Here is a 27,282-nt window from a genome sequence, read left to right on the forward strand (position 1 = left end):
TCAAAGTACTGTGAAGAGGATGGTTTGAGGATGGTTTGAGTGGTCAAAAAACAGTTGGAGAATTGCAGAAGTTTGTTGCATGTTGGGGTCAGAACGTCTACAAAACTACAATCTGAAGTCACCTAAATCACCACAAGTTGTTTGGAAGGGTTTCAAGAAAAAAGCCTCTACTCTCATCCAAAAAACAATCTCAAGCATTGTAAGTTTGCCAGACACTACTGGAACATCAAATGGGATTGAGTTCTATGGTTAGATGAAACCAAATTAGAGCTTTTTGGCAATAAACACCAGAGTTGGGTTTGATGCACACAGAGAGGTAGCCATGTGGAAAAGTACCTCATGCCCACAGTTAAATATGGTGGTGGCTTTTTAATGTTTTGAGGCTGTTTTTCTACGATAGGACTTGGACATTTTGTTAAGATACACTATATGGCATCATTAACTCTATCAAATATCAACAGATATTAAATGAAATCCTGACTGCCTCTGCCAGAAAGCTTAAAATGGACCATGGTTGGATCTTCTAGCAGGACAATGATCGAAAACATACATCAAAACAAAACACAAAAATGGTTTACTGACACAAAATCATATATATATATATATATATATATATATATATATATATATTTATTTATTTGATAAACCTGTGTTTTGTTTGCAATTGCTTGATATGCATGAGAGCAGAGTATTTTTGTGATTTTTTTTTAAACAAAAGCTCAAAAGGTTAAATAATAAAGACAATTTTCACAGGCTTCTTTGCTCATATTTACCAAGGGTGCCAATATTAGTGGAGAGCACTGTAATAACTGAATTCATAGACACATCATTATACATTGTTTTGCCATTTTTCCTTTGTATATTTCATTCCTTTACTCTCTGAAATCTTTGGTCGTTGCTTCTGAGACACTAAAGGTTGTCATAACAACACTGGTCTGGTCTCAGTGGAGACATCGTTTAATTTCTGTAGACCAACCATCTCCCATCTATTCTTAGAATGTGAACAGATTTGTCTGCAAAAGCCATTCTCATTTATTCTTTCTCATCAATGCTGGCTGGCTGTCTGGCTCGAATTTTGCTAGCTTTTTTTTTTTTTTTTCAAATGATGTCACATATTTCTCCGAAATTCAATGTGCTTTAAACAATTAACACAGCCATCAAAAACAGTCAAATTGTTCAGAATAGTGCAATTCTGTTTTGTTTTCCATTATAATATATGATAATGCTTTTTGTCAAAGAAAATGCTAGTATCTTGCAGTTATTTAAACGAAGATTTGTCACCTTTGGCGCATGAAAATTTTTACTGATTTCATAACACTTATTTGGGGCATGGTGGCTTAGTGGTTAGCAAGTTTGCCTCACAACTCCAGGGTTGGGTGTTTGAATACCACCTCCACCATGCACAGAGTTTGCGTGTTCTCTCCGTGCTTCTGAGTTTTCCTTTGGGTACTCCGGTTTCTTCCCCCAGCCTAATGATGTGTTGTAGGCTGATTGGCATTTCTGAATTGTCCATGATGTGTGTATGTGTGCGATTGTGCCCTGCAATGGGTTGGCACCCAGTACAGGATGGCCCCTGCCTTATGCTCCAAGTCTCCTGGGATTGGGTCCAGGCTTCCCATGACCCTGTGTAGAATAACTTGTACAGAAAATGATTGGATTGATAACACTTATCTGACTAAAAGGAAATTATCAAATATTTCAAAATTGAACATGAATCATTTATTAATGTGAGGTTAGTTTTGTTTTAACCTGTTTCTTTCATAAATTCTTAATATGTCTTAACTCATTGTTAGGTCATATTTAAGTATTTTCAGCTATTAGTGCACAATTATTCATGTACTGTTATTGAAAAGTGTTACCAGCACATTGTACATTAAATGCTTTACAGTATTTGCTTCTGCACAGTACTGCATATGCCTCTGGCTTTAAAACATATGCCTCTGCACAGTACTGTAAATCAGCTAAATTGGCTCTAGTATCAGTGTGGTGGGCTGTTCACTCAGTGTGGGTCACTGTGAATCCCTTAGTTCCGCTTCCCCTTTTTCTTTTCTTTCCCAGCATGCACCCTCTCAACATGTCCGGTCGTAAACATGAAGCTCCTTCTCCACACAAAGTGGATAGGACACACAGCATACTTCCAAGGTGCTGATACAAAGATATTTGGCGGAGTACTCTGATTTGTAGGTCTGCACATCCGGTACCACCCTAAAATACAAACAGGCACATACAACATACATCAAAATACATGCATGTATATGTAATAGAACTCTGGTGCATTTTCCTCTTGATGTGGTGGTTAATTTAATCAGGTGAAAACACAGCAATTGGGTCCAGACTGAAACAGATGGTCTTGGTCCAGTTCCAATCAAACTCTAGCATGGTTTGATTGCAAAGAGAAAGCAATTTGTTCCTGAATTGACCTGCAGGAAGTGACCCAAACCCTGTATTTAGGGCTGCATGTAGAATGCTTTTATGTGAGCTGCTAAACTGAGCCAAAGGATAGAGCTTTATCACTGAGGAAATAATGTGGTGTGACACGTAACATATTTTTACACAAAGCTTAAATGATCTACTTATTTCTTAATTATCTAATAATTATTAAATCATTAGCATAGCCACTGCACCTACTGGCATGTCATTGGGAGGTAGGAGGAAACTAATGAACCTGGAAGAAAGACATGAAGACACGGGGAGATCGACTCCACACAGACTGTAACCCAAGCTCAGAATTGAAAACTTGAGCTGTGAGGCAACAAGATTACACTTCCCATATCTGAAGTTTACAGAGAGTTTCATTTAGAAAATGACACATGAATCATGTCTATGTTTAAAAAATATGGACACTTGATTTTCATTGTTTTGCATGACAGTTCTTGCAAACATACTGTATGTAATTTGTAAATCATGTGAAATCATTAAAAAATATGTGTTTAGAGAGGTAATTTTTCAATTGATAAACTATCAAGCACATGTTGTAAGAAAAAAAAACAACAAATCAATCCTCATATAAAATCAACTCATTTGAATGAAAAACACCACCTTGTGTCCTTCAGCTTATTTATATTGTCCCAAACCCCATCATAGACAGCCACATTTATTTGGCTTTCCAAATTGCATTAACATTTCACTTTATGATCAGATCAGCAGTAGATGAAGTTGCCCTGGCCAGTTCAGGTCATCTTGAAGGCTGTCTGTATTTGATTTATGTGCTATCATGTCGAAGAGCTGCTCAATACTCAGAATACAAAAGAAGTGTGAGCTGCAGAGGCATGAGTCATCCAGCTGACAAGCAGGAAAATTCAGCAAAATTATGAGCTGAAATAACAGGATGAAGTGCTTAGCATAATTTCAGAGTTGGAAAGGTTTTCTTTTTCAGAATCCATTTGACTACAGATTAACCTGAACTATGCTATTCTGTCTACATTGAATTCTTTATTAGTTTATTATCAATACCAAGCTATACTACAATGTGTGATTTTTGATATGGCCATATTTACATTTGCATTTATTTGCTTTAGCAATTTTTGATTTGGGACAATACACACACATAAGGTTTTTCTGGACTGGTACTGACTACTTTTTTGACTCAGATAATCCAGATAGCACAAATAATGAGAATATCTCCAGCTGGTTTGCTATATTGTGCTTTATATCAGCCAACACTCAGCCTTTTGGTTAGTCATGTCTCATCTTGTGCCCCACATATAACAAATAATGGCCCAAGATTGGCCCAGACTGGTTTGTCAAGTTAGGCCAAAAAGGGTTAGAATGAATAAATAATGGTGGGGGTGGTAGGAGGTGTTGGAATTAGACTGCAAGTGAATGAATAAATGAATGAATAAAATACACACAGTAATTGGCCCAAAATTCAGCAATCATACAGAGACCATTTTAACATAACATATCGGCAATTGTCCTACATATTGCTTGCGAAAAAATCAAAACAGAAATTTCACAAAGTAAAAAAACAAACAAACTAGTCAACGATTTGTCTTTTCCATACTTAATCCCTCAAAATACATCAGAATTTTTGGATGGCTTATTTATCAAAATATTATGGAACTGAAAGCATTTATACTAAAAGTAACCAAAGTCAGCAGGCATCAAATAAAAATAAACCAACATTACTGCTTTCTTGCAATGTGTAAATATTATTCACTAAGATTTCAGAAATAAAATGATGTCATTAAACAAACACACAAATAAAAACCACATGTTACAATCTGACAGTTTTTACTTGATTACACCTTTGTGTTTTGGAAGTTTAGACAGAAATGTTGATGCATTTGTTAATGTCAGTCATGCTGGATTGGAACGACTAATAAAAATCAGGATAATAGTGTGTATAACATTTGGAGATCTTTAGATGTGATTTATATTTAATATATTTCTTGAAAACAGCCTTAAATTACTTGTCTTAGTATGAAATGGGTAAAGTTGGTTCAGAACATTGCTATTTTTAAGCTATTTTATTAGTGCAATTAAATACTGATAAAGAACAGCAAATAATGTGTCAAACTTCACTATTTAAGGACATTACACTTTTTAAAATCCATTCATGTGAACGACCTGACAGATAAGCTGAAATGTTTGATTCTGGAACTGAGAGCAGTCAGCATGGAAGCTCATGTCTCTAAACAGACAGTGTGGAGCAACAGCCATATTGTGGAATGCCAGAGTTGTGAAGAGGATTGCACTGAGGCACCGCAGACACATCACAGAGCCAAGGGTTGGACAGCCATGCATGAACAGAGAGTAAGTCGAGAGCCGAGAGACCACAGCAGTGTGAACTAATCCTCCTCCCACAAGAGCAATGGAGTACACAGAACTGACAGGCCAAAATGCAGAGAAAACAAACAAACAAACAAAAAAAAACACACACACAGGAAAATCTGATGCATCATCATATCAAAAGTAGCAGATAAACGCAGCTGTATAAGAACTGAGTGGAATTACCCAAGCCTGGCCGAATATAATGTATGATTTGCCTGAGATGAATAATGTGTTAATGATGAGGGTAAAACACAGTGATGAGTGGATCCTGCTTTCATTTTATAGTGAAAATAAAATTAGCTAAAACAAAGGGGGGGCATATATTTTATTGGTCGTCATGTTTTGTCTTCTATTTACTTTTAATTTCCATAATCCCCATATTTAATCAGCATTATCAGGCCAAGGCTACAGTCGATATTGCCATATACAAATGATTTCAAATTATCCTGACTTTTTTATAAGCTTTATTGTTTCCATGGTGCTTTTATCCAGAAGCTCTTTTGGTAATTACAACTGTTTGTACAATCTTTCAGCATAGACCCCATAGTAACTGATACAGAGTCATTCCATCTAATTTGCACTTGTCTCAGTTTTGGATGATTCACAAGTTCTCGTTCACACTTGTAATCCATCATTTATCATCCCGGAAAGTGGGTGGCACTGTTACCGTGCCATAATTAAAGTGACTTGAAGAGCACAACCCTGTCAAGGAATGTCATCGTAATCCAACCGCACTTACACTCATTTAGCTGCAGGGGGTCAACAAGAAAAGTTCACGAAAGCAGCACAGGCCCTTAAAGTGAACAAATTGTTCAGGATGGCAGGGGAAACAGAGTTATAGCATGCTGCCTGTCACAGTATGGGTGGGCACAATGTCATGTCAGAGCTCAGAGAGCATTCATGACAGTCTTTTGGCTTTCTAATAAAAGGTTAACTATTTTTGTTATAATCATGTCAAAAGGAGAATCCCAACAATGCCACAGATATCAATAGCTGGGGGTGCAAGAGAGCAAAAAAAGGGCTATGCTCTCTGGGTATGTGGAATAGCATTACTGCCTCCCCTGTTGATCACAGTGACACTAACCAATTGTGGGTGTCTGTGAGCTCATGTATGAAGAAGAAGGCAGAGTTTGCAAGTTTATATTTTCTGTGACAACCATTGGCTTAAACAAATTATTAGTAGTCTTAGGTACAATTGGTGCAGTTTTATAAAGAAAATAGCTTTTAAGTTTTATTGAGCATTTTGCAGACCCACCCATAGTTCTTCAGGAGATTTTGAGTTTCCCACTTGTTTCCTTTTTTTTATACAAAGGTATACATATGAGGTAACACAGTGGCCAAATTCCCTTAGTCATTCATAACAATGTGTAAGACCAAGGAATATAGCTGTGATGTCTGGCAAAAGGTTGTTGAGGGTCACAAAATGGGACGAAGTTCCAGTCCACTGGATATGCTATGAATCAACCTAGAATTGGACGTGCGTCTATCTTGTCTCGACGCACGGTGAAGAGGATGTTTCGAGTGGCCAAAAAATCTCCAAGGATCACAGTTAGAGAATTGCAGAATTTAGTTGTGTCTTAGGGTCAGAAAGTCTCCAAAACTACAATCCGAAGTCACCTACACCACCACAAGATGTTTGGAAGGGTTTCAAGAAAAAAACGTCAAGCGTCTTCAGTTTCCCAGACACTACTGGAACATCAAATGTGATTGGGTTCTATGGTCAGATGAAATCAAAATAGAGCTTTTGGCAATAAACACCAGAGGTGGTTTTGGTGCACACAAAGAGGTGGCCATATGGAAAAGGACATCATGCCCACGGTTAAATATGGTGGTGGCTCTTTAATATTTTGGGGCTGTTCTTCTGCCAGAGGACCTGGACATTATGTTAGGATACATGGCATCATGGACTATCAAATATCAACAGATATTAAATGAAAGATTAAAATGAGATATTCCAGTAGGACAATCTTCCAAAACAAACATCAAAATCAACACAAAAATGGTTTACTGACCACAAAATGAAGGTCCTGTCATGGCCATCCCAGTTCCCTGACTTGAAACCCATAGAAAACCTGTGAAGTGAACTGAAGAAGAGATTCCACCAGTGTTGACTATTGAAATTTGAAGTATCTGGAGAGATTCCGCATGGAGGAATGGTCTCAGATCCCTTGGCATGTATTCTCCAACCTCATCATGATAGGAGGTTGATAGGTCGCCTCATCATGATAGGTCACCTAGGCATGATAGGATAAGACTCAGAGCTGATATCTCGGCAAAGGGAGGTAGCACAAAGTACTGACTAAAAGGGTGCCAATAATTGTTGCACGACTATATTTAACAAAGATTTATTTTTTAATAAACCTGTTTGCAATTGTTTGATATGGGAGCAGAATACATATATTTTTTTAAACAAAAGATCAAAAGGTTAAACAATAAAGACAATTTTTCACAGCCTTCTTTGCTCATATTTACCAAGGGCGACAAAAGTAGTGGATGGCAGTGTTTTATATTATATATATATATATATATATATATATATATATATATATATATATATATATATATATATGACAGGATAATGCTCCCTCACACACCAAAAATTGTTCAGGAATGGTTTGAGGCACATGACAAAGAGTTCACGATGTGGACTTGGCCTCCAAATTCCCCAGATCTCAATCCGATCAAGCATCTGTGGGATGTGCTGGACAAACATGTCCAACCCATGGAGGCCCCACCTCACAACTTACAGGACTTAAAGTATCTGCTGCTAACGTCTTGTTGCCAAATACCACCGCACACCTTCAGAGGTCTTGTAGAGTCCATGCCTCAACGCGTAAGAGCTGCTTTGGCAGCACAAGAGGGACATAAACAATATTAGGCAGGTGGTTTTAATGTTATGGCTTTTTGGTGTGTGTGTGTGTGTCAGTATATTAAGTTAAAATAAATAATAAAATAAAGGTAAATTCTTCTCACATCCTCCATCTCTTATTTACACCCCCACCTGCCCTGAGTATGTGAAGGGCTTGTGGGTGCACTTTTCCATAAATATTTATGTTTATATTGTCATGTCAATTTGATACTTAGTAATTACTAATAACATTTAAACTTGTATTGCTGTAATATCAAGAGATGGGTCAATAGGACCTTTTTTCCTAAGTAATGAACAAAACAGGCAAGTTATCTCAGCAATCGCCGAGGGCTCAAATGTTTTATGTCGACTCCCAATTAATCTTGCCAGGGCAGTGACTGTCAAATGTAATGACACGCCAGACTCCAATTAAGCTGTACAGCATTGTCTGACAACATGTCTGGGGCAGCTTAGCTTTGTATTGCTAATGAAGATGGCCTATTTGGGCAATGAATGGTTTGCTGAAACAGTCTACCACTAAATAGTCCATTAAGAAGTTTATTAGGTGAATCATCAAAGGGTTGTTGGGATGAAAAGGAGAGGAAATTTCTAAATATGGTGGTGCGGATGCAGATATTGAGAATGGTTTGCATGTTGCTCTCTTCTCTTTCTGGGAAAATCTAATGTTGATTGACGTTCCCTTCACAGGCTTCCTGTACCTACCCTTATCAGATTTATAAAAAAAAATAAATAAATAAATAAATAAAATGTTGCTTGCCTACAAACACAAATGACACTTCTCAACCCTGCTCTACACCAGGTTCCCTTCAAGTCTCTAGCAGGACTCAACTTGAGTCACCATCCCTCAAGATACATCCGTCATGCTTCAAGGCTCTTCTATGTACTGGCTGTCTAAACAGCTGAGTCTCTGGCTGATTGAATACCTACCTCTTCACCAAACAATTAATTCAGCGATTCTCAAATAATAAAAACAAGTAGAACTTGATACCAACAGTGTAGAGGGGGAAGCTTTCTCAGCCAACATGTTTAGTCCTTCTTGTTGCTAAATTGTAAGCCTCAAATGTCCTTAAAATATACTTAAACAGGAAGGAAGCCATTGAAGAAAAACTATTTCAGTTATTTGACCTTGCTGTGACCTTGACCATATTTGGATTAATTCCAAAATTTAAAATATCAGTTCAATATAAAGTTGTATTTTATCCAATGAAAATGTAATCACTTTTCTTGAGATACTGAACTTCTTCAAATTTCAGTGGATGACCTGAAATCATAATGCCTATCATAAAGGTACAATGTAATCATAATGGCAGTGGCGTTTGTTGTTGTACTAACAATGTCTTAGCTTGGCCCTATTTAGACTAGCAACAGCAAATCACTTCTGTAGTAGTGATGGGAAGTTCGGATCAGTTTATCGACTAGGCTCTTTGAATCTTGTTCAGCAAAATGAACAAATCTTTTTTCGAGTCATTTCGTTCATTTAACAGAATATAATTAAAATGTTACATGCTAAATTCCCCAACACATTTAGTACTTATGCAAACACTGATCACAATTGGAATAAAAAACTATAGGCTAATGCAGCTAAGGCAAAATTATGAGAAACAGGAATTATTAATTAATTGCTTAGCTGGGTCTTCAGGCTATGCAGTATGTTAGTTCACCTCATACTCTCTGAGACAACTCGTTTCCGAGTCATATTAAAGATTAGTTCCAAATGAACGAATTGTTCATGAATGACACATCACTATACAGTAGGTCACTCTGGATAAGGTTGCCAGCTATGGTAGCATAGAAATACAGTAATAGTAACAATGGGTCTATATATATATATATATATATATATATATATATATATATATATATATATATATATATATATATATATATATATATATATATATATATATATATATTTTATATTATATATATATATACACACACACACACACACACACACACACAAAATGCAACAAATGATCTCAAAATCATGAAATGTGAATACTGATAATAAGTTATCTGACTCACACAAACTCTTTCATACACCACCACTTCTCAAATACATGAACAAACCAGGTAGGACTTCATGCCAGCATTTCATTCCCAGCTGGCAGATCTTCACTCTTCTGAGAAAGAGATGAACATATAATCGAGTGGACTGAGAGCTACCTGGGCGCAGCAGATGTCTGTGGGATTTTAAATAATTCAGCTTTCCAAATTAGATTTTCCTGACATTAATGAATGTATTAATGAGCCCTATTGACACACTCCCCCATGTATATGAGCCAAGTTGCAGGCTGTAGGAACCAAAGTTAAATAGGTCACCGTGAACTTGGAGGAGAGACAAAGGAGAGTTAAAGTCTATCAAACTCATTACTTAATTGCTATCTTGAACTTCTATTGAGCAGCCTGGGCTTTTTCTTGGGGTTTATAATATCAGTAACCATAGACAACATACGGGGCACAAAGGACGATGCAGACAATAACAGGGAAGGCGTGTAAGGGCGAACTGCATTCAGATATTAGGAATGTGTCTTATAAATCCACAAAATGTGCATGTCCTTAAAACACCAATGCTAGGCGAGTAAAATATGAGACGTGTGTTTTGATAGAAAGAAAATAAAAACTTTATTGTTAAACGTAGATAATTAATTTGTCTGATTGAATACAGTGATTGAATACAGTTACTCAGCCTTTTGCAACCCAGACAAAAATAAATGTATAAAAAGGAAATGAGAAATTACAAACAAAAATGAAACACAACCAAGTGAAATGGTAAATGGCACACTTATATAGCGCTTTTATCCACAGCCCTTTACACTGTGTCTCATTCACCCATTTACACATACACACCAATGGTAGCAGAGCTGCCATGCAAGGCGCTAACTTGCCATCAGGAGCAACTTGTCTTGCCCAAGGACACTTCGGCATGTGGAGTCATGTGGGCCGAGAATCGAACCGTCAACCCTACGATTAGTGGACAACCCGCTCTACCACCTGCGCCACAGCCACCCAAGTATATAAGTATACAGCTGCAGAGGTGTAAATAACTACCAAAAAAGTGAATCAACCACAACCAAAACCACACACACAAAAAAGTAAACAAATAACCTACCCAACATACTTGCCCAACACGATGCAGGAGAGAGCTAAGGCCTACTAGACTATGAAAAACTTACATACAGGCACAGCAAACAGAATCAGAAGTGATTGCACACAATGCCCAAGACAACCAAATGTTACTATAAGGGGAACTGCATGTCACACTAGGGGGCGCTCAGCTCAACCGCAGGTTAGCAATAACCTCTAAAAGATAAAATGAAGCAGGCCATAACATTACCACTGCATACAGCTGTAAGCAGGGTAAACAATAATAAAAGAAAGTGAGAATAAACACAGGACTGTAACATATTGAAGAAAAAGAGGAAAAATTTGATAAAACAACTTCACCACATCCATACAGGCTACATTAATTATAGTAACCAGCACTGGGCTCGACACAAACACTCCAAAACAAAAAAGAATAAATTGATACTTAAACACACACAAAATAAATTATGTATATAAAAAAACACACAAACACAAACCCTTGATATATTTCATGTCCAAACTAGTCCTTAACTCAAAGAAAACATCCCAATCCAAAGATCAGTCATTGTTCCACCTCTGGTGACTTCAGGGGCACCACGTGAAAAGTAATCAAGACCCCTATTGGGACCCCTGAACTGAGGCAAAACAGCAGCATTCAAAGTGCAGAAAACTTCCAACACAAAGAGTCAGGAAGCCAGCCAATAAAGCATCAAGTCTAAAATACCTGCAGACAAGACAGTTTATGTAAGCATAATTCTCTTTTGTTTATATAGCACATCATACTTAATAAATAAAAGATGAAAAACATGCCTTTGAATAAAATGTAATTTTGGAGAATAATGTACACAGCTGGAGGTGAGGTCAGTGAAGTGAGAAAGAAAAATAAATCAATACTGCACAACAATTCCCCAATAAATTAATTAAAGGTCATTCTTCTGATATTTGCTTAATAGTTTATTTTCCCTATTCACCTTATACCATATATGTAAAAATACACTGAATTTCTTCCTGATTTATTTTAGAGACTGATTTGTATTATTTTTAACTTATCACCATTGAAGGTGCAAAGCTATATTTCCTCAATGGTCCTGAAAACCTGCCATGAACAGACTGTGCAAATCCTTGAGCACCTCACATAACCTCACATACCAGCAGCACTTACTATTTATGTCACATTCCATCCCAGTAAGAATTTAGATTTTCCTTCTACTCTGGGGACAAAGATTTGTGTGTTTTTATCTCTATACACTGCTTTCCAGCATATTGTAACTGCTGTGGTTTAGCAATTGCCATCTATGCCTTGATGTTTCTCTAACGTGGATCGTTATTCTAGGATTAAGCCAGCCAGGCTAATGGAGACAACTAAATTGTATATCTGTTTGATGCCATATTAAACATAAGTGTGCTGGAATTATGTGAGGCATGAACACTGGGAAGTTAATAGGCTTGATAAGGAGATGCTGACAGTAATCGCCTCTATGGCTGCTTTCACGTACCTCCTGCCAGATATTTTGAATAAATACTGCCATGTGAACCATTAAGATATTGTAGCATGGCATGTTATTATAGCCATGGTTAAAATGCTTCTCTAGTTCAAATATTTAGTTTAAGAAGTCTTAAATGAAGCTTAAAACCATCATTCTAGTAGTTTCCCTTCTTTTTCCTTTGAGGAAAAGAAAATTTTACACTTTCTTATCTGTTTGTGTAGAAAGCTAGAACTTTTTCTAATGTGCTTTTTTTATTTTGGCATTAAAGTGCAATAATGTGTCTGCATGATGTTTTTTTTTTTTTTTTTTAACTACAATAATGTGTACTTTTGTTATGAATCTCTAATTAATCAGTGTTTCCATAAGAAAAAAAAAGTTAATAATGTCTTGCAATTTACTCATAACCGTCACGCAATAGAGGTTAGGACGGATGCAAGTGCAGATAAGAGCTTTTATTAAAGAGAGCCAGGCAGACAAATCCAAATCATGAGACAATAGTGTGGTCAAAAAACAGGCAATGGGTCAGGCGATTGGCAAACAAGCACAAACTAGGAAAAACAGGAATCTAGAAACGTGGACGAGAACAGGATCAAAACTAGGACACAAAACACGATGAACAGCGCCTTGGTATACAGAAAACACACATAATACTTTGCAAACACAAGACAGATGAGAACAATGATGTCACATATGGGAAACAACAAATGAAAACACAGGGGTGGAGACAGGACAGAAATCATCACAGTAACACGTGTCAAATGTAATCAAAGTCAAGGTCACTGAAAACACATAAGCGTGCTCCCGCACATTGAGCTCCCACATTGGGTTTCAGAGCATGCTGCGTACTACAGTACTTAGCGTGAGGGGAAATCGTAACAGAACCCCGCCAAAGGTGCTACTCCTGGAGCAGCCAAAAAAAAAAAAAAAATGCTCCCTTCCCTGGCAGTCCTGGCCCTCTGGGCAAAATGTCTTCAAAGCCCCTCAAGTTCCAATACAGGTATTGTCCAGCAAGTAGCCAAGGAGCAGACATGAGGCTGGGACTGGTTTGCCGGGGTCATTAGGCAATACCCAGGCTTGGGAAGTTGTGTCATCAGCTTTTGACGGGGGCTTGACTTGGTGGGCCGTCTCGGCCTCCTGGAGCGATGTCCTCCGCTGAGCAGGAAGGCAGAGCAATGTCCTCCAATGAGCAGGAAGGCAGAGAGACGTCCTCCATTGAGCAGGAAGGCAGAGCGACGTCCTCAGAGAAGCCTGGCATAGTGACTTCTGAGGCAGAGTAGGGAAGCAAATGAGAGCTCTTGGCTGCAACGGGAGGCGGAGAAACTTCCTCAGCCGAACAGGGATGATGAGCGGCGTCCTCAGTCATACAGAGAGGCTGAGTGTCGTTCTTCACCGACTCTGCCGACTGAACTTGGTTGGCCGTGTCAGCAGACTCAGGCATGAGCAGAACTTGTTCGGCTGTCTCTTCAAACTCAGACTGGAACTTGGCGTGGGAAGTCACCTCATCGACCCCAAACTGGAACTTGGAGTGGGAAGTCACCTCGTCGACCTCAGACTGGAACTTTGTGCATTGGGTTTTGAAACACACTGCGTGCTACAACGCTTAGTGCGAGGGGAAATCGTGACAATAACGAGGAATAATGAAACATTAATTTTACTTGCAGTGCTCAGAAGCATTTTAATTATTCAAAATATTTGTTTTTTTATTGTTAATAAATATTACATTTGTGTTTTAATAATTATGCACGTCATTATTAGTTATAGTGTTTGTGCAGTGACACTTGCATTATAGATTTTATGCAAATTCAGTGAGGTTGAGTTACCACCTTAGAGTGGATTATTTTTCCATAGGAACACATTGTGAAGTGTTTAATTTTCCCTTATACCATAGTAATTTCCCAATGACTAATTTTTTTTTATATTATTATTTTTATATATTATTTATAAATATATAAAACATCATGCTCTCTACTGTCAAATTATGTTTTTAAAAATGTTTAATAAAAATGCTTACATTAACAACAATATTACCAGAGTTTCTTTCATCTGTTTATTTGTATCACGTTTGTAAAAAGCATTATATATTATTAAAATACACATGAGGTGTAGCCTTTAAACACATAAAGTGGTGCTTAGTGTGTTTTGGATGACCTCAGTGAGCATGCTTACATTACAAAAAAGCTTGTTTGCCCTTTCAAAGGAAGCTTTAAGTATGCAAAGATCATCTTACACTGAATTTCTTAGTGTCAATAAGCAGGATAAAAGCAGGATAAATTGAAGCATTTTCTCAAAATGCTAGGATAACATTTTTCCTTGTTAAAACTTACCAACAGGACTGAGTGAAATCCGATTTTAAGAAGCACGGCTTTTATTTAAAATAGTGCATTTTAACTTTGCTTTTCTTCTCATTTACACTATAAAGAATATAAATTGGACTTGTGCCAAATATTGACATTACACAAAACATTAGAGAATAATTTGCTCAATTTTCTTTCCCTTTTATAATATGTATGGCACACTCATTCTTCATATATATGAAAGAATTCATTAGATCTTCCTAAAACTCCCTTGACAGTCTCTCGCAGTCTCTTCAGAGGAGTAGCTCATCTGTATGCGACACTGCTCATTATACAAAAAAACCCCAGCCCACGCTGTCTTCTGTCATTTAAAGTCTTGAATATGAACTCTCCAAAGTCATCACTGGCATTCTAACAATATTTCGAATAAGACAGGAGACTATGAGCTGATCTAATTAGTCTGACAGTTTCCAACTGGGATTTCGTCATAGCTTGGGGTGAGCCCCTTAAGTGTGTGCTGTAAACTATTATTAATGTTCTCATTCAGATTGATGTATTGAGTTATAATCGCAGCACAAACATCAGGGAAGTGTGAACCAGAGACACTTATTTACAATATTTAGAAATTGCATTTTAAATTAAAGAATCCACCCTGGATGAGATTCCAGGCCATCCCAATAGTACGAACAGCTAAAATATAAAAATGTACATTTTTACATTTTAAAAATGTCTCATTTTAATATTTAGGGGTGGCACAGAGCACAGACAATGGGATCAAACCACCACTGTCAAATCCTAGAGAAGTCCAAGATCAGGACCGATACAATGAAGACCAAGTCTTAATGGGATTGAGTTCAAGTCAAGTCCAGAGCAAGATTGAAAACCATCAAATCCTTATTGAGGACAAGCCTTTATTTCAGTATTATATATCCCAGACCAAACTGACAAATTCTCTTGAGAATCACCTAGAAGCATCATTCTGGACAGAAGATGAAGGCATATAATTGGGGTACCACTAGTAGGCAACAGGAACATTATTTTTCCAAACTTGCCTTGGTCCAAACTTCCAAATTTATTTTGTCTTAGTTAAGACAAAGAGCCCATTTAGCAAGATCAACACCAAGACTGAGACAAGTACATGTACTAATGGCAATAATTCCAAAACAAGTTCAAGTCAATAAACTGTAAAAAAAAAAAAAAAAAAAAAAAAAAAAAAAAAAAAATTATCTCAACACCAGATTTCAGTCCTACAGCCCTAGGCACAGTGGTGCAACTCACAGCTCCTGGATCCTCATTTTGATCTGGAGTTCAAGTTACTCTCTGTGTGAATTTTTGCATGTTCTCCCCAAAACATCCTGGTTGGTGTGAGGGTGTGAATTTGTGTGTGCAATGGACTGGCATGAATCCTTTGGTGTACTCCTGTCTCACACCCAGTGTTCCCAGGATAGGCCCTGGCTCCACTGTGATCCTGACCAGATGAAGATCCTGTTACATAAGACGAATGTACACAAACACGTACACAAAAAGTTGAACAAGCAAGTTGAACCTCTGAAGCCACTCATATACACTGATGGTCATGAAAAAGGAAGTCAAGGCATGGAAATAAAGTCAAGATGAAACAGAATTTTTTAACATAAAAAGTTTGCTTTCCACTCTTAAACTTGTTGAGTGGACCACTAGTCAAGGATGTAGGCGTTGGAACAGCACTATGGTGCCAAGAGTCATTTTAAAGCCCTTCAGTGGCATTTCTTTGTTGACCTCTCTCTTACTGTGTGTCCCTTTCTCTGTCTCCTTTATTTATTTTATTCATTTATTTATTATTTCTATCCTATTTTATCACACCATGTGTTCAGAAGCAATGTTGAGCATGAAAATACACAGTCAGGAGAAACTAAATCTTACTGATTTTACTAAATGTTATTGAAACAGGGCTCATTGTTACTGAAGATGGAATTGAACATCAGTCCACATGGATAACTTAAAAGCGCCTTTCTTTACAGTTTCAATTCGACACTGTTCAAACAGCTCAAAAACTTCCAAGGTTTTTTTTTTTTTTCACTGAAACCCAAACACTGAAGTCACTACTTATGAATTGTCGTTGACTCCAATTGTCACCAACCCATCTCAGGGCACAATCACACACATCACACACCCATTCACATACTACAGACAATTTGGAAATGGCAATCAGCCAACAATGCATGTCTTTGGACTGGGGGAGGAAACCAGAGTACCCGGAGGAAACCCCCAAAGAATGAGGAGAAAATGCAAGCTCCACACACATGGGCTGGAGGCACGAATCAAGCCACCAAACCTGGAGGTGTACAGAAGAGTTTGCTTTAATGAAACAGCTTCATTCACAGCAGTATTCACAGCACTGATCTTATCTACATTCAAAACCTCTGTCTCGTAATACAAAGATGAATATGCCTGAATGGTACAGTAAACCTTAGGAACTGTAATAGGGTTGTGTGCGTTGCCGATGGGACATGTGAATGGAGTGTTTAATTAGGATGGCTAATGAGCTGAATAATTATGTTACCTTTAGGCCATCTGGCCCTGGAGCTGTGAGACCTCTCATGCCCTGTTCTGCTAAGCTCCTGATCCAGGTAAAAAGAAAGATGGAGGTTTTTCCAGGTTTTTTTCCTTGTTGCATGTCAGGCACTACATCTACACTTCTCCTCAAAGAACATTAAGGGCATATCAGTCTAGGCAGATGTAGGGCATTCGTCTGGTAGAACTGTCCAAGCATTTACTTTGTAGATTGTGAGCTTGCCGCAACCCATGGCCAGGAGTCAAGAGAGTGGCAGCAGAGCATAATTGCCTTTGTTTTATGTGTGTGAAGCATGGCATTTCTCCCTCTGCTGTCATGAATAAAGCCAACTATGTGCATCTGTTAGCACTTGTATACAGAATATGCTGCTTAGTATTCTTCTTCAAGCATATTCACATGACATTTGAAAAGGTGCTGTGGCTAGAATTTCATGTCTTGGATGAATTACATGTTTTCAGCTGCCAAGCATACAGTTGTAGTAAAAGTGTAATGCATTGACTACTTAGCTGTTCCCCATCAAAAGCAAGGCATCATACACTATCATCAATAAGCATGCAGCAAACAATTCTTCTTATTCCTAATGAGAGGGGGGAAAAAACACAGTGGAGCACGCTGATATAGGACAATATGAACAGAATGCTATTACTGTCATGAAGGAGATGACAACATGTACCGACTTAAGTAATTTAACAACACTAACCCATTTTTATTTATTAAAGAATGACATCATACTTTTTATCCATTTATAATTACATTTAATGTTGTGGAATGTCTGTGAAACAAGTCCCTCATCACTATTGTTATTGTTATAATAGCAGTCCCTCCAAGATTTAGAAATTTTGCAATTGCAGAAAAATTAATGCAAAATCAAACAAACTCTGCAACATTTGGTGGAGTTTGCTATTTTTCAAAATTACCGCAGATTTTCTGCAGATTTGGGCCAGGGTGCGTCATGTGATAGCCCTCTTCGATTCAAGTGGGTTGAACAAGAGTACAACTAAAAGGTCTTATTTACCAACAAACATCACTGAAAAAGACAACAATTTCTTGCAATTGCCCCAATTCGAGTAGTTTTCACACACAAAAAAAAACCCTCTAAGTTGCATCGCAAATTTTGAAAAAAGCCACAGCAAAATCAAGCATTTTTGACCACAACAATCACAACCTGTATGGACTGTGAGATATATATATATATATATATATATATATATATATATATATATATATATATATATATATATATATATATATATATATATTAGTTCTTTCCTCATCAGCCTCTCCCTTCTCTCTTTAAGTTAATAATATTAAATTATGTTACAGAGCAACCACAAAGCCCTCTATACTTAAAGTAACCTTTAGTTGTACTTGTTTCTTATGTAAATATTCATATATAAATACCAAATATTTATATTTATATTTATATTGGGGTAAAGTTCTGTAATAGTGACTGTAGGGCAACTGTAGGGCCCATGAGGAAAGACATTAACTCCCAACCATTTTGGATTAAGTTTTGTTAAATGAATAAATTATTAACCGAATCAATCATATTAATTTTCCAGGAAAATAATTAATATGACTATTTTAGACTACTTTTGTTCATTCAATTTAATGGTAAAATATGCAAATGTTATGGAAATATGCTGCACATGATTTTGCCTGTCACACTTTTTCACTTACTATCTCATACTCTTATAACATGCTTTTTCCTGATATTCAGACTATTCAGACAAATCCGCAGTATATTTTTGACAAACTGTAACAAATTGTGTGGAACTGGAGAGTGAATGAAAATGTGCACTGTGTCAGCACTGTGTCAGCACATAATCTCAAAGTTATGAATGTTTAAAATTACACAGAAGGGAATTAGTATGCAAAATACCATAATCTCCATGGCTCAGCAGGATTATAGTTTAAGTCAAATGAATGCTTTTAAAAAACATCTGTTTTATTTTTGCTCGGCTTCTAAATGTTTTTAGCTTAGTCATTACCTTGTTTTTCACGAAATTACAAAATACACCAAATTATGGATTATGCAACTGAAAGTAATTATCACAAGGTAAAGGAAAATGGCCAAATATTAGACCTATGCTAATTGTGTTTTTAGAGATAATTACAAGCATGACGTAAACTGAATCAGAGCAGGATTCAATAAGTTTGTCACTTAACTGAATGTGAGTCAATTATTGATGACTGTTAAATTATTGTTAAATGCTTAATGAATTGAAAAATATTTAAATGTATTTATTGTACTGAAACAATCTAGATTTAATCTAATTGGATAAGGCAAAATCTTTAGCACTTGAAGCACACCACATATGTATATCTTACAGTTAATACTACCACAGTCTATGAGTATTTTATCAATGTTGTGAGCATTTTTAATTTTAAAATGCTGCTTACAAGATGTGTTTTGTTTTTTTGCACATTTCTGAGTAAACTCTAGGGACTGTTGTGCCTGAAAATCCTAGGAAAATAGCAGTTCCCTTTCAAACATTGAGTGCGCTTCACGTTGTGGGAACACGTGTGACCGATACCTGAAGTCTGTGTAAAATCATGCCAATTTATGGCTTGTCGTGGTAAGGTGATGTGGCATTTCACGTGTCATGTGATCATAAATGGCACCTGTAAACCACGTCATCAGTTTCTTTGTCTTCAACAAACCCGCATGTTTGTTGTCTTTTTGAGAAAACTCTTCACTTTCTCTCGATTTTTCTGCTTTAATTAAGCAAAAATAAATAAATTATATATACACACACACATATATTATATATATATATATATATATATATATATATATATATTCCCTTTTCTCTTCTCTTCTGCTCTTTCCTCCGGATCCGACGCTAAGGTACCTGGATTTGGAGCTCACAAAGCAACTTCTCTCTCCGGTATGCAGAGTCAACCCACTCCAAGGAGCCTGAGGGGAAGCCAGTGAAAAGGAGAGCACTCTCTCACACTGCAGAAAGCTACTTTTTCCCCGGAAGTGCATCATAAAGTATCACAATAATTGGGAAAGCCATGTTCATAACCCTGTGACGTCAGATTATTCGGTCATCATGGGGACTAAACAGTATGGTTATTTTGCTATGCCAAAGGTTGAGGAGGTGCTTGTGAGCTACCTCCCTCCATTGATGGCAGCAAAATCATGGGGGCTGGCTTTGTCATCCAAGTCATGTAAGACCACCTCACTTGGAGAAGCATATGCGGCAAACGGTCTTGCTTGTGGGTCTCTCTATGCAAGGCAGTGCTGCAGGCCTACCAGGCAGACCTGCTGAATTGTGAGGGAGGCACAGAAGGTAAGTGAGGCAGCCCGCCTCTCCTGCAAAAAGCCAGGGGAACTGGGTGACTATAGTTGCAGCCTGCTAGTAAGCCTGATTTAAAAATTATAATCAGTGCCAAAAAGGCCAAAAAAAGAGCAGTCCTGATTGAATGTAGGAAAAATGAGCTGTTTGCGATAAGTTGTTACATTCTCCATCATTATATGTTAGGAAATTTTGCTGTTTAGATTGAACTACCTGTATTCTCCACCAAATATGTAGGAAAGACTAGCAGATCAGCTGAAAAGGGGAAATTTGGCTAATTTAGTTTTGACCAACTTTTTGTTCAGTGATAAATTGAACTTAGAACTCAAGGCGGACCAGGAAATAATGGCTGTAATACCCTCCCTCACTCAGAGAAAGGTGTACATGTTCTATGGTCCCTTTGTCCAAGAGCGATCTTACTTCCTGCACTAACATCAGTCTCTGGTCTGTGCTGACCACTGTGGTGAGCATCCCTCTGAACCTGGGGGACTGAGATCTGAAATGGAGCTGGTAACCCTTTCCTATGATGGGCCGAACCCATGGAGACACATTTGGCAGTAGTTTCCAGGCTGCCAGATGCTCCTTTAGGAGTAAGAGCATCAGATTTTTGTTGCCCTGTGACAGCTCGCTGACCAGAGAAAACTGAAAACTTGGGACAACATTGGCTAGGGGGGCCATACAGTAATATCGGGGGCTAACTGCCTTAACAACCTCACATCCCCTGATATGTCCCTCCATGGCCCATTAAGGCCGCTCCTTCTTTGCCTGCTTGGCATTAATCACAATTCTTAGTTCAGGTCTACTAGCAGCCTGTGACTGTGTCTGCCTGGTCTTCCTGGCTTTCTGTGGGGGAGGCGGGCCACCACACTCACCTGCTGTGCCTCCCTCATACTAGTCCTGGCCCGGGTTCCACTCATGGGTGCCCAGGCGAACTTGACACGACGGGGAAGGAACTGGCTGAAAGTTCAATGGGGCATACAGCAGACAGCTTTTCCTTGTCTGCCATCCTGTGCCCAAAGAGACAAATCCATGACCCGGGGAAACGCTGCGACTGCTTTGGGCCCAATTCCCTCCCCATGGTTGAGCTCATTCAGCAGGTCTGCCTGGTAGGCCTGCAACACTGCCAGTGTTTGCAGTGACCCACAAGCACCTCCTCCACCTTCAGCATAGCAAAATACCTGTACTGTTCATTCCCCATGATGGCCGAATAATCCAACGTCACAGGGTTATAACCAGTATATAAGTATACAGTTTTCCCCAGAAGCATGATATTCCATCATACACTTCTGGAAAAAGGGTGTTTTCTGTGGTGTGAGGGAGATTTATTTTTACTGGAGAGAAAGCTTTCATCCAGCCTGCCATGAGCCACTTCCTCTTTCCTGGGCCAGTCTAAATTCAGTTTTTTGACAGCCTGAGTGATCACTTTGCTCACCTCCGGTTCCTCCTCCAATCCATATGGGATCCACAGAACCTGAGCCGGCTGGCTGCCTTGGTAGCAGCCATCCCAGAGCCTCAAAGCTCCAAAACCCAATTCCCTTTGGCTGAGAAGAGAGTGAGCCAATAAATGAGCTGCTTAATTGTGAATTGTTCACAATGCACATAGTCAGGCCCCTCGAGGTCTTCCACAGCATGCTTTAATCCCAAACACTGCACACAAAAAGTGTGTCCATCCTCACCATAATGAAACGGGAGCAGGGAGTAACTCTCCACAGCTCATTCTCTTAAAGAGGATAGTGACAGAAAAGTCAAGATATATATTTTTCTGAAAATAGAGAGAAGTGAAGAGCTTTTGGGAATATTCACACAGACAACCAACATGCAGTCTTCACTGAAAATTATGAAGCCGATGATGTGGTTTACAGGAGCCATTTTATAGTCACGTGATGCGCAAAATGGGACGTCACCCGACGACAGGCTTAAAAATAGATTTCAGATACCGATCGCGTGTGAGGGCGCTTCCCACAGCATGAAGCTCATGCATCGTTGTGTTCCCTTTGAAAGAGAACCATACTGTAAAGCATGGTGGGAGCGCCATGGAGCTGCTTCTCTACAGAAGCTCGGACAACGGCTCTACTCACACTAGAAAATGGCTCCAAATATCTAGTTACTTCATCACAAAACCTGGTCACCAGTGTAAGAAAGCTGAAGATGAAAAAAGGAATTGTACCTTCCAATATGATACCAACCCAATGTACACATTCAAGCCAATAAAAGAATTGCTTCTGAAACAAAAGATCTTGGAATGCTCCCATGAGAGCCCATACATCGACCCCACAGAAAACCTGTGGAATGAGTAAAGAAGGCTGTGCACATGATATATCATGACAATCTGAAGGAGAGTGTGAAGATAAGAAAGGTCTAAAAAGTTGAGACTTATTCAAATAATGACTTTCTGCTGTAATAAATATAAAGGGTGCTTCTAAAATGGAAAGTGTGTTTTCCATCTTGTAATCCTGTAGCATGAAAATAGCTAAATATAATTTTTTTTTTCCTGCAGCACATCCCAGGTGTTGAAACTCAGTTTCTCTAATCCCTGGTGTATTCCACTACTGTCAAAAAGTAAAACACACCAGAGTAGGTCACTTGTTTGAGGAAGTGAAACTGAAACAGTTTCAGTGACCATGACCGAGCTCTTTGACCTCCCTCTGTGCAGTGAGCCTGTGTAGTGGATTCTCTTGAACCAATTTAAGGTTGTGATGCTTAAATGAGCCATTTTAGGATATAACATGACATACATCCTATAGGCTATAATGTGGAAAAAAAGGACTTCCAGAAGAATTGCCCATGCTTTTATTCACTTCTACATGTGGACTATTATAAATTATAAATAATGCACAATTACGAAGTCACCAGTCATCCATTACTAATCTGATCATTTTAACATGGGTGAGTAAGTAGGAGTATATCTCTATTTTTAGAAAGGAATATCATAGTACAAGATTAGAGACCCTCGATTAAGCATCCACTGGGTGTTGACAAGTTTGAAGCAAAATATAATGCACATCTGCTACAACAGCATAACTGAACCACTGGTGTCTTAAAATTGAAGAAAATTAGGCAATCTAATGCAAAGAAGAAAAAAATAAATATAAATAAATCTCATAAATAGCTTTAGTTCCAGCAGGAGACATGCAGAGCAGGTAGTGATATACTCCTTTGTATTATTAAGCAATGTGGGCCAATACATTTAAATACTATCTGTGTGTGAGTATTCTATTAAAAAATGTGAAAATCTTTACTATCTTCCATCTGGACACCACAAACAACTAGAAAATGGCTCAAAAACAAGATGCTGGATTTGTCAGTCATGTTCACTGGCCTTTGGTTCCATCACACTTTGCATTATTACTAGGACATGACACTGTTGCTAAGTAGCTCAATATATCATCAATATACAATATGGCTAATTTAGCTCAAACATTATTGTACACCTCATTTGCAACTATGTGGAAAACTGATCATGTGTTACCTAACTTTTAAACCACTGCTTTATTGAATTCTTGAAACTAATTGGTCAGATGTTGATTCATTTTCTAAAACGGCAGCTCTGGCATATTAATGTACTTGCTCTAATACATATCACTTCTATAGTAACAACTCATTCAAAAGGCCTTGTATAATGGATGCTCCACATAATCATAACCTAATAATAAGAGAAAACATTAAATGCATTGTTATTTAACAAAGAATAAATAATATATTGATTGATTGATTGCAGTGTAGTGCACTGCAGTGTCAGAGCTTTGTCAGTTTTCTACCACAGGAAAGTCTTCAGGACAGAGGGGAGAGAGACGTGTAGGTCTTTGCTTGTTGTCCTTGGCTCTTTTGTGACTTGGTAGATGAGTCATTGGTGTGCTCTTGGAGGAATTTTGGAAGGTCAGCCTATTCTGGGAAGGTTTTGCTTGTATTTTTCTCATTTGTAAGCTGCTTTGGATAAAAGCGTCTGCTAAATGAATAAATGTAAATGTAAGGTTCACTGCTGTGCCAAGTTCTTTGGAGTCCCAGAGTCTTTGAAATAGATTTGTAACCCAGACTGATGTATTTAAATCACCTTCTTCCGCATTATTTCTGGAATTTCTTTCCATTTTGACATAGTGTATTACTGGGTAAGACCTTTTAACCGACTCCATGCTGTTGAAAAAGTTCAATTTAATTGTTAATTTGATTGAACAGGATAGTAACCAGGCCTGGTTGTGTCTAGTTCAGCTGAACCCCATTATGAATGCAGTTTCACAGATTTGGGGAATTAGTAACTATGGGTACATTTTCACACAGACCCAGTTGGTATTGGGTAACTTTTTTTTGCTTAAATAAATAACATTATCCTTTAAAAAATGTATTTTGTGTTTACTCAGGCTGACTTTGTTTTATTTTAGATTTTATTTTAATTTCTTGATAAATATGAGCAAAGATGGCTGTGAAAAAAATGTCTTTATTATTTAACCGTTTGATCTTTTGTTAAAAAAAAAAAAATCACTAAAATTCTATGCTCTCATTGTCATGTAATAGAGGGTTGAGGTGGATGCAAGTGCAGGTAAGAGCTTTATTATAGATGAGATAGGCGAACAAATCCAAATCATGAAACACAGGCATGGTCAGAACAGGCAAAAGGTCAGGCAATCTGCAAACGGGTATTAACTAGCCTAAACAAAAATCGAACATAGAGGGCGAGAACAAGGTCAAAACTATGAAACATGAAACGAGGACCAATGGCTTGGTATACTGAAAACATACGTAATACTTTACACTGAACATAAACACACGAGGGGTTTAAATACCAAACGTAATCAACACAAAAACGCGGAGACTAATGATGACACATACGGGAAACAACCAATGACAATACAGGGGTAGAGACAGGAAAGAAATCATAACAAATGCACATGAAGATTGACATTAGTTTATGAAAGGAGATAAGAAAAAAATAAGCACAGGAAATCATACTGTTGTAGCTCCAGGATGTGTGCACTATAAACAGATTGCTACAGTCAGTATAGTCTCGTCTGTATGTCTTTGCACCACAACAAATCTTAATGGCTTTTATTATTCTGTATAAAATAGCATGTGTTCTGTTTATTTTTTATTTTTTTTTATTTCTCATAACATGTGCTGAATGTGAGGTGATGATGTGCAGTAATTGGTGTCACTTTAATAAAATTCTCATTCCAAAGTAAATAAAAATGGAGCAGTTTTGCACCATGTTGTGTATTTAAACACACTGATGAATTTATGCACTGTATATGTTTCAGAGGACTGGCTTCAAGTTGACAGGAAGACTGTTGCACCTCAAATTATCACCTCAAATTATCACTCTTTAAAACACATGGAACTTTGAGGTAGACCACTTCAGGGTCCACTCCTGTCAGCAACAGAAATGGACAACGGTGTGCACATTGCTGGAGTGCAATCTGATGTGGTCTTCAATTGTGCATTCTGAGATGCCGTTCTGCTCATCACAATTGTAAAGTGTGGTTATGTAACTTACTGTAGCCTTCCTGCCAGCTTAAACCAGTCTCGCCATTCTCCTCTGAACTCTCTCATCAACAAAGGGTTTACGTCTTTCCCTACTGTTTTCAACTCTCATAACCAGGCCTCTAAAACAATACACCAAGGCATTCTTTGACAAGGTTTCAATAAGTCTCCCAAATACATGTACAGTACAATACAAAATACTTTCGACATGCCAATCAGCCTATTGTACATGTATTTGTACTGGGGGAGGAAACCAGAGTTCCTGGGAAGAAACCCCTGCAGTACGGGGAGAACATGAAAACTCCGCACACAGGGCAGTAGCAGGAATCGTGTGAGGCGAATGTGCTAGCCACTAAGCCACCACACACCCTCAACCCACACTTTTTTTCTTAAAATATACTCATAACAAATGGAACATATCTTTTGTTTATGAAAGTTAGAAATGATAAAAAAAAATTTTAAAAATCATAGAAAACAGGGTAATGCAGTCTGCGATCATGTTTTTGTTGTGTGGGATTTTAAAAAGTGAAATCTCATCATTATAAATTATTCCCAGCTCCAGGATGGGTGCACTAGATTGCTACAGTCAGTATAGTCTCATCTGTCACTATTTCGCTGACAATCTGCTCTGCCTAAATAGCATGGGTACCAGATTTGATGATATTTCTGATTGAGGTAATCAGGTCAAGGCTGGCAAGTGGGTTTGCTCTTCCCTTTTCATTCAAGAAGCATCTCGTCAGCAGAGACTGATATTTGTACATACAGTATTGTTCTATGTTTGTTAGGGCTTCCGCAGAACAAACCAGCATCCAGTTGCACCAACTGAATGTAAGTTCTATCCTAACCTACTTTGAATGTAATTTGCTACTACATTTGCGTTTACCGACTGCACCAATTTTGTATTCATTTTGTTTGGTTTGTATTCTTTTAGGATATCTTCATTTGGGTAGTGATAGATTATGATCACTGCACACAGACACCTCAAAAAAACAGAATCAGGTTCTGTAATGGAACAAATAAAACAAAGGAATCATAAGACTACTCATATATAAAAAACAAATGTGAAGGCTAATCCAGTAAATGCAATGAATGCAATCCAATGACAAACATGAGATAAAATTAATTTTAAATTTAACCTCTGTTTCTATGTGGTCTATCAAGTCCAATGAAAACTACCATGAAGTTTAACACCAGCACTTTCCACAGAACTTTGCTGGATTGCTTAAACTGATGGCATGTTTTGCAACTTGTCATAAATAAGTGACACAACTAAATCTGAGCAACCTCAAAAATTGCATGCATTGTTTTTCTTAATCCATTGGGCTTTCTTTAGGTGTTCCTATGAAAAGGAGAGATGGCAAAATTAATCTTGTCAGCTTTGATATGGACCAGTTTATAAGCAGGCATGGATATTGATCAAGGGATCCATCATATATCTCTT

General features: G+C 37.8%; 1 long non-coding RNA gene across 1 annotated transcript in view; it reads right to left on the reverse strand.

Annotated features, from left to right (window-relative positions):
• Positions 1 to 758: 758 nt before the first annotated feature.
• The window catches only part of LOC128633470 (uncharacterized), a 73,020-nt gene continuing 46,496 nt past the window's right edge, over positions 759 to 27,282 (reverse strand). Inside the window, exons 2-3 of the long non-coding RNA XR_008396863.1 lie at positions 6,786 to 7,007; positions 759 to 2,205 (exon numbers count right to left, since the gene is read on the reverse strand). This is a non-coding gene — a long non-coding RNA (uncharacterized LOC128633470). The remainder of the gene's footprint in view (positions 2,206 to 6,785; positions 7,008 to 27,282) is intronic.

The sequence above is a fragment of the Ictalurus punctatus genome, chromosome 8 (assembly GCF_001660625.3).
Source record: "Ictalurus punctatus breed USDA103 chromosome 8, Coco_2.0, whole genome shotgun sequence".
Classification (NCBI taxonomy): Eukaryota; Metazoa; Chordata; class Actinopteri; order Siluriformes; family Ictaluridae; genus Ictalurus; species Ictalurus punctatus.